Source organism: Cryptomeria japonica, chromosome 4, assembly GCF_030272615.1.
Source record: "Cryptomeria japonica chromosome 4, Sugi_1.0, whole genome shotgun sequence".
Lineage (NCBI taxonomy): Eukaryota > Viridiplantae > Streptophyta > Pinopsida > Cupressales > Cupressaceae > Cryptomeria > Cryptomeria japonica.
In genome coordinates, this window is record NC_081408.1 from 356,676,080 (window position 1) to 356,685,427 (window position 9,348).

Here is a 9,348-nt window from a genome sequence, read left to right on the forward strand (position 1 = left end):
AATGTAATGTGCGAATAATGTAATATCATTCAAGTAGAGGATTTTGTCGATCATTGGAGATCGATCTGGGTTTATGTAAGAGGATTCAGTCCTTCGGTATTGAGCTTAACTGGAACTATACTCAGGCATAGAAGATGATATCTTTTGTAGTTCAACACTTCTCTGGATTGTAGTCTAGATTTCTATGTAGTTAGTGAGGCTCCCTTTGTGATGAGAAATGCGCTCTAGGTTGTTGGCCTTCAAGCAAGTGCAAGCCCCTCAATTGTAATTCACATACTTACTGTAGAAGTATTATCTAACTATGGGTAGGCTTCCCACCATGGTTTTTCCCTTTACCGGGTTTTCCACGTATAAATCTTGGTGTCATGTGGATAGTTTTTATTCTATGATTATTGTTTATGCTTAATTGGTTTAACTGCTATTTTGGTATTAAAGTTTTAGGTTCCGATATTAAATTTTTTAATTGCTAATAGTTTTGGTAGTCTGTGACAACTGATTCACCCCCTCCTCCTCTCAGTTGTCTTCTGATTATTTGAATTGTCTAACAATTGGTATCACAACATTGGTCCTCTCTACAAAAATCTTAACTGCTTAAGAAAGATCCTATGGTGGCTAACAGTTCAAGTTTATCTAGTTCTTCTAGAGATATCTTTTAGAGGAATATTTCAAGGCTTGATGGAACAAATTACATAGTATGGAAGATTCAAATGGAGACTCATCTAAGATGTCTTGGAAAGGAGATTTGGGAGATCACACAGAATGGTGTCACACCTTATAATCCGGGATCTAACAATCCTCCTCCGGCAAACCTAGACAAGGAGCTTGAGAATGATTGTAGAGGAAGAGAAGCCCTCTTGTGTGCACTTTCTGATCAACAAATAATGGGATTAACCGACAAATCATCTAGAAAGGTTATATGGGATAAGTTGGAGACTCTTAATGAAGGTGACCCTACAATGAAGATTGCTAAACTTGATGGTTACCAAGTGAGATATGAAAACTTGAAGATGGAAGAAGATGAAAGGATTACTACATTCATGGAAAGGGTAAATGAGATTTTTATGGGAATTCAATGTTGTGGTGGAGCTCTAAGCGAAGATGAAATTGTTTCTAAAGTCCCGAGAGGCCTACCACCGACTTACAAAATTAAGGCTACTGCTATTAATGAGTTGAGAAAAATGGCTAATACATCTATCAACAGAGATACTTTGGTTGGGAAACTATCTTCTTTTGAGCTTGAAGAATTTGGACCTTCTAGAGCTATGAAGTCTAAACTTGCTTTTCATGTATCTACATCTACAACCGATAAGCAAGACTAGAAATTTTTGTATGAAAATGAATTAGAAGATATGTAGAGAGAAGATGACGAGTTTGAGAAACTTGAAGCACTATTTTCTAGAATAGTACCTAAAGGACCAGTAGGAAACAAGTATGAAGAAAAAGAACCTTTTAAATGTTTTGCATGTAATAAGATTGGCCCTTTTGCCTCTAGATGTCTTGAAAGGAATTCAAGATTTGAAGAAAGAGATGGAAGATCATTTAACCCTAACCCTGGATATCAGAATAAGTACAAGTACAAGAAAAATAGAGACAAATCATGCTACATAGTAGATGGAGAAGGCATTACTGAGTCTGGTGATGAATTGATAGAAGACTCTGCTAGTGGTTCCAGAAATGGGAAGGAATGGGTGTTCCTGGCTATCAAGGAATATGATCTGGCACTGGAAGTGAATCTACCTAAAGAGAAGGCACTTGCTGGTAAAATTGAAGATAAGGATGAATGGGTAATTGACAATGATTTTTCACATCATATGACTAGAGATAAAGGGAAGTTTCTATCTTTGAAAGAATTTTATGGCAGTCTAGTTAGATTTGGAGATGACAAAACATGTATGATCAAAGGAAAAGTAACTATATCATTGGATGGTAACAAAAATATTGACAATGTTTATTATGTTGAAGGTTTAAGGCATAATATTTTGAGTGTAGGACAATTGGTAGATAAGGGATCTCAATTACAGTTCAAAGATGGAAAGAGCAAAATCATTAACAAATCTGGTTTAGAGATTGCAACTGGTACACACACAAAAGGTAATATATTTCATTTGAAATCCGGTGAGAAGACATGTTTGATTACACAGATTGATGAGAGTTGGCTAGGACATAACAGGTTGTGTCATGCAAATTTTGATTGCATTGTGAAGATCAGTTCAACTAAGGCAGTTAGGGATATACCTAATATTATGAAGCCCTATAATCCAGTATGTAAAGAATGTCAAATGGGTAAATAGGTCAGAACCTCTTTTAGGAGTATACAAGATAAATAAAATGATGTTCTTGATCTCATTCATATTGATTTGTGTGGCCCTGCTAGAGTTAAAAGTTTTCAATGTGATAGATATTTCATGCTAATCATTGATGATTATTCTAGAATGATGTGGGTTACTTTTCTAAAATAGAAATCTGAAGCATTTGAAAAGTTTAAAATCTTTAAGGCTAAAGTGGAAACTGAAACAGGATTGAAGATTAAATGTTTGAAGTCAAATCATGGTGGAGAATTCACATCCAATGAGTTTAATAACTTTTGTGAGAAGCATGGTATAAGAAGACAATTTTCTGCTCCCCAGACACCTCAGGAGAATGGAGTTGTGGAAAGGAAGAATAAAACTTTCTTAGATGCTGCTAGAACAATGATGATGGAAAATAGTCTACCTCATATCTATTGGAGAGAAGCAGACAACACAATGGTTTATACATTCAACAAAGTACATAACAAAGGAGAAACTGGTAAGACACCTTATGAATTATGGTTTGGCAATACACCTACAGTTAAGTATTTTAGAATTTTTGGTAGTAAATGTTATATCAGTAGAGATGATATTATTGGGAAATTTGATCCTAGATGTGATGAAGGCATATTTCTTGGTTATTATAATGAAAGAAAATCTATAGATGTTATAACAAGAGATTGTAGAGAATTGTGGAGAGTGCTAATGTCAAAGTAGATGAGCTGAATAGAAGTCAAATCAGAGTTTATGAGAAGGAACCGACAGTGGAAATGATTATATCTGAACCGGTAACACCTTTACCAAAATAGAGTGTTGAACTAGTTACTCTGGCAGTATCAAAGAATTCTATAGTAAATGAAGAACAGGGAAGAGGAATAGAAAGTCAAAAGACTCCTAGGTATGTGAGATTGAATCATTCAGAAGATGAGATCATTAGGGATAAGAGCAATGGAGTGATGACAAGAAGAAGATTGGCAATTAATGAGGTATGTTTAATTTCACAAGTTGAACCAATATCAATAATTGAGGTATGTAAAGATGAATATTGGTTGAAAGATATGGAAGAATAATTAGATCAGATTGAGAAAAATAACACATGGACCTTGGTTCCCCGACCTAAAAATAAAAATGTTATTGGAACTAAATGGGTTTTTCAGAATAAATTGAATGAGGATGGTAAATTTATAAGGAATAAGGCTAGATTGGTTTATAAAGGATATTCTTAGAAGGAATTGATTATGGAGATACTTTTGTACTTGTAGCTAGGATTCAAGCTGTAAGATTATTTATTGCCTATGTTGCTTATAAAAGATACAAGGTTTATCATATGGATGTTAAATATGCATTTTTTAATGGGGATGTTGATGAGGAAGTTTATATTGAGCAACCTGATGGTTTTTCACTATCAGATAATACAAATATGGTTTGTAGGTTAAGGAAAGTTTTATATGGATTAAAACAAGCACCTAGAGCTTGGTATGCAAGGTTGGATAAATATCTTTTGAATCTTGGTTTTACTAAGGACAATGCTAATAGTAATTTATATTATAAGATCACTGATGATATAGTGATTATTGAAGTATTTGTTGATGACATTATTTTTAGAGGTGAAGATAAGTTATGCATAGAATTATCTAAGAATATGGAGAAAGAATTTGAGATGTCTATGATTGGTGAGATGAAATTTTTCTTAGGTTTGCAAATTGCTCAGACTGACAAACGTATTTTCATCTGTCAAACTAAATATGCTAAGGAATTGTTGAAGAAATTTGGTATGGGAGATTCTAAACTGGTAAGTAATCCTATGGTTACAAGTGATAAATTGACAAGAAAATATGTTTCTGCATCGGTAAATCCTACAAGATACAAATTTATGATTGGAGGTCTACTTTATTTGACTTGGACTAGGCCTGACATTATGAATGTTGTTTGTATTGTTTCAAGATTTCAAAGTGATCCTAGAGAAAATCATGAGATTGCAGTGAAAAGGATTTTTAGATACTTGCAAGGTACATCAGAATATGGTTTGTGGTACCCTAAGGATGATAATTTTACTTTATGTGCATATATAGATGCTGATTGGGTTGGAGATATTGATGACCAGAAAATCACTTCCAATGGAGCTTTCTTTCTTGGAAAGAAGTTGGTTTCACAGATCAGAAAGAAACAATCATGTACTTCTTTATCTACTATTGAAGCTGAGTATGTTGCTGTTGCTACTAACTATACAAAAGTTTTATGGATGAAGCAAATGTTGAAGGATATATCACTATGATAACTCTACTGCTATTGATATATCAAAGAATCTAGTATTTCATTCTAAAACAACGCACATATCTATCAATTATAACTTTTTGAAGGAAAAGGTGGAAGCAAATGAAGTTAGACTGGTTTATGCGAACACTAAAGAACAGATTGTAGATATTTTCATTAAACCTTTTCCCAAGGAATTATTTGAGTACCTGAGAGATATATTGGGAGTTTCTGCCCCTTCAGTAGAGACTTGATTGATGTAGTTTGGCATCAGCCGACATGCATTATCAGAGATACTATTCATTCTGACACTGATGTGGGATGCTACTGCTCAAGGGGAGTAGTCATCTTTGTGATTCAATTGTTTATGTTTTTTCTTTGATATTTTTATCAGATTTATGGCATTGATATCAAAGGGGGAGAGATATTGATGTAAAAAAGACAAAGAATGAAAAAGAAAAAAGTCAAAGGGGGAGAGATATGAATAAGAAAAGTAAAGGGGAGAGATATTGACATTTAGAGTTGTATGTGGGACATTGTTGGTTGTCTTCCATTGGGGGAGACTTGTTTGGCATTTCTTGGTACTTAGATGTTTTTCACATCTAGTGTTGCCATCAATGCCAAAGGGGGAAATTGTTGGCCATTTGGTGTAATTTATTATGTGTTGCATTGATGTTTTGTCATTTATGCCAACACTAGCTATTTGGATGCTTTACCAACACCCTTCTGGTCCCGATAGGTTGAGTGATTTCTGGTTGATTCGGATCTGACATGATCCCGTAGGCTCCAGTATAGTTTGGTGATGGAATTGGCTTGTTCATGATATTTGTTCTTATATTCAGTCAGTTGGTTTTGGTATGGTGATCGAATGCCAGCTCGCTTGATTAGAAGCTTAGTTTCTAGTTTCGGCGAGGGTTTCACCGGTGGAGTTTTTGATGAAGATCTTTGATGAATTGCATAAGTGGCATTGGTGCATCTTCTGGTAGATTTTTAGGATGTTGTTGGTGATCATGTATGAGAATTGGCAGATGGAGATCATTGTTGTAGCGTGTGGACCTATACTGGGTCTCGATTGATCTAGGTTATGGACCAACTTTAATATAACGTGTGGATTGGACCTCTCGATGTGTTTCCGAGATGTCTTACGTGTTGGATATTATTTGTTTGGTCTAAGACCGACATGGTTTGTAATTATGTAATTGGTATATTATTTGGTGGCCTCCCTAATTGTTTATTGTCGAGGATTTGTATATATAGATGCAACATCTCATTATAGATCATCATGGTTATGTTAGAGGTCATGGTCAAGAAGTGTAATGTCCAAATAATGTAATATCATTCAGGTGGAGGATTTGGTCAATCATTGGAGATCGAACTGGGTTTATGTAAGAGGATTCAATCCTCCAGTATTGAGCTTAATTGGAATTGTGCTCAAGCATAGGAGATGCTATCTTTTGTAGTTCAACACTTCTTTGGATTGTAGTTTGGATTTCTATGTAGTCAGTGAGGCTCCTTTTGTGATGAGTAGTGCCCTCTAGGTTGTTGGCCTTCCTGCAAGTGTAGGCTCCTCAATTGTAATTCACATACTTATTGCAAAAGTATTATCTGACTATGGGTATACTTCCCACCGTGGTTTTTCCCTTTACTGGGTTTTCCACATAAATATTTGTGTCATGTGGATGGTTTTATTATGTGAGTATTGTTTATGCTTAATTGGTTTAACTGCCATTCTAATATTAATGTTTTGGGTTTCGGTATTAAATTTTTAAATTGGTAATAGTTCTGGTAATCTATGACAACTGATTCACCCTCCCTCAGTTGTATTTTGGTTATTTGAACTATCTAACAATGCTTACCATCCAATGAAATGGTTCCTCTTCCTTTCATCATGCATGCTTTGTTATTATCGAATATGACTTGACCACCATCAAATTTTTGTAGGGTTAGAAACTTTATTTTGTCACCTGTCATATGCTAAGAACATCCACTATCTATTACCCATTCATCTTTGTCTTCAATTTTTCCTGCAAGGGTGTTTTCCTCATTTTTGATAACTGGTTCTGGATCATCTTCCTTCATAGCATAAAATACCCAGTCTTTTCCATTGTCAGATCCACTAGCTGAATCTCTTGTCGATTCTTCCTCTGAGTCATCAGTTACTCTTTCCTCATCAACATAGTAGCATGATTTTCTTTTGTTTCTCCTGTACTTATGCTTGATCTGATATTCAGGGTTAGGCTTTAAAGATCTTCTTTCTCTTTCTTCCAATTTTGAATTCCTTTCAGGACATCTAGATGCAAAATGACCTATCTTATTACATGCAAAATATTTGAAAGGAGATTTTCCTTCATACTTACTTCCTGTTAGACCTTTAGGTATCCTTCTAGCAAACAGGGCTTCAAGTTTCTCAAGCTCTTCATCTTCTTTCCTAATCTCTTCCAATTCCTTTACATACAAAACTTTCCAATCTTGCTTGCTGGTTGATGGTGTAGATGCCTTAAATGCAGTATCAATATTTGTAGCTCCTGGAGGACCAAATTCTTCAAGCTCAAAAGAAGATATCTTCCCAACAAGAGTATCTCTATTGACAGAAGAATTAGGCATGGTTCTTATCTCATTAATTGCAATTACCTTAATCTTATATGCCAGTGGCAAAACCCTTAATACTTTTGAAACAATCTCTTCCTCAATCAGAGATCCACCACAGCACTGAATTCCTAATATAATTTCATTTACCCTTTCCATGAATGCAAAAGTTCTTTCATCTTCGTCCATCTTCAAGCTTTCATATCTTACCCGGTAACATTCAAGTTTTGCAATTTTAATAGTGGGATCACCTTCATTTAGAGTCTCCAACTTGTCCCATATAGCTTTTATCGATTATTTATCTGATAGTCCCATGATTTGTTGATTTGATAAGGCGCTTAAGAGGGCTTCTCTAGGTCTGCAATCATTCTCAATGTTCTTTTCCAAGTCTGCTAGTGTAGGATTGTCAGATGCATGATCATGAGGAGTGTAAACTTTCTGAGTTATTTCCCAAATTTCCTTTCCAATGCATCTCAAATGAGTCTCCATCCAAATTTTCCATACTCCATAGTTTGTTCAATCAAGCCTAGGGTTTTCCTTCTGGTAAAAAATAGTTGAACAATTAGTTGCCAAAGGGTCTTCCTCAAGCGATTAAGCTTCTACAAAAAGAGGACTAGGCTCTAATAATAATTGTTAGGATAACCAATGAACAACTAAGAGGTAGGGGTTGGGGGAGTAAATCAGTTGTCAACATATTATGTGAATTAAAGCACTTAAAACCTTTTACCAAAATAACTGATAAATCATTAAATCATAATTGACAACTAGAGAATGAATACCATGCAGCCATAACACATAACAACATGATTTTTACGTGGAAAACATGGTAAAGGGAAAAACCATGATGGGAATCCCTACCCATAGTTAGATGATTCTTCTACTTAAAGTATATGATTACAATAGGGGCCTACACATGCAAGAAGGCACACTGCCTAGAGCACACTGTTCATCACAATGGAGTCTCAATGACTACTAAATAGGCCAACCACCTCAAAATATTTGGACAACAATCCAGAAAAAGGAATTGCCTATGATAGCATCATACATGCCATATTATAGTTCCATTTAAGCTCAATGTTAGAGGTTTAAAACCTCTTACATAAACCCAACTCGATCACCTAGGATTGACCAAATCCTCTACACAAATGATTATTACATTATTCATTTCTTTCCTATGATCTACAATGAGATCTTACATATATTTATACCAACCTGGGACCTAACCAATTAGGTTGGCCACCCAAATGATAATTCAATAGATTCATTACATAATCCTGAAATAAAATAATAAAACATGTTGGCCTAAGGCCAAACAAACATAATCCAATCAATAAAACATCCCAGAAGTGCATCAGAGGATCCACCAACACATTTCATGATCCATAACCTAAATAGCACTGGGCCTAAATTAGATCCACACATGCCAAAGCAATGATACCAATCAGTCGAGGTGCAAACACAATAACCATTAACATCCTGAATCCCTTTTAGAAGTTGCACCAACATTGATGCCATGAGAACGAGATTAGTGGACAATAAAGAAATCATGTTAGTAAACTTTCAACCATAAGCATAACATGAAAATGAACCCATTTCAAAGCTTATCAAGAAAGATTAATAACAAAGCAAAGAGGAAAATAAAGAACTAAACAACTCTAATACTCCCTCCCTATGCTTGATGATGTTGTCTCTTCCTTGTTCCTCTCCTCTCCAAGTCCCAAATGAGTGTCTCAACTTTTAGCACTATCCATGGGTGCCATATGAAGATTCAAGATGGTTGTAAATGAAAACAAATGCTTATGCAAGTGTAAAAGATTTGCTATGAGAAAGCTTCTAATTAATGTCTATGTGAATTTTACTATAATAACAATGCTCAAATGCTTTCCTCCTCTTTTCTGTGCTTGGGGAATGAGGTCCTTTTATAGGAAAAAATGTTGATTGAATGGCCAAGATTGAGTGGGCTTGTGAAGGATCAAGATTTATGGGTTTGGGATCCATGTGATGGCTTTCAACCCAATCCCACGATGGCAAGTGTCAACATGAGATGTCTTGAGAGGAGAGGGAAGAAGAATTAAATTCTTGAGATGACATGAGGGTTACCCTAGGAGGGTTTGGTTAGGCTTGAGTTAGTGGATAAAGCTTTTATCCAGTGGCTAAACTCTTGTGCAAGAATTAATGGAGATAACCATGGTCAAAACAATAAATGCTTGAAGAGACTCAT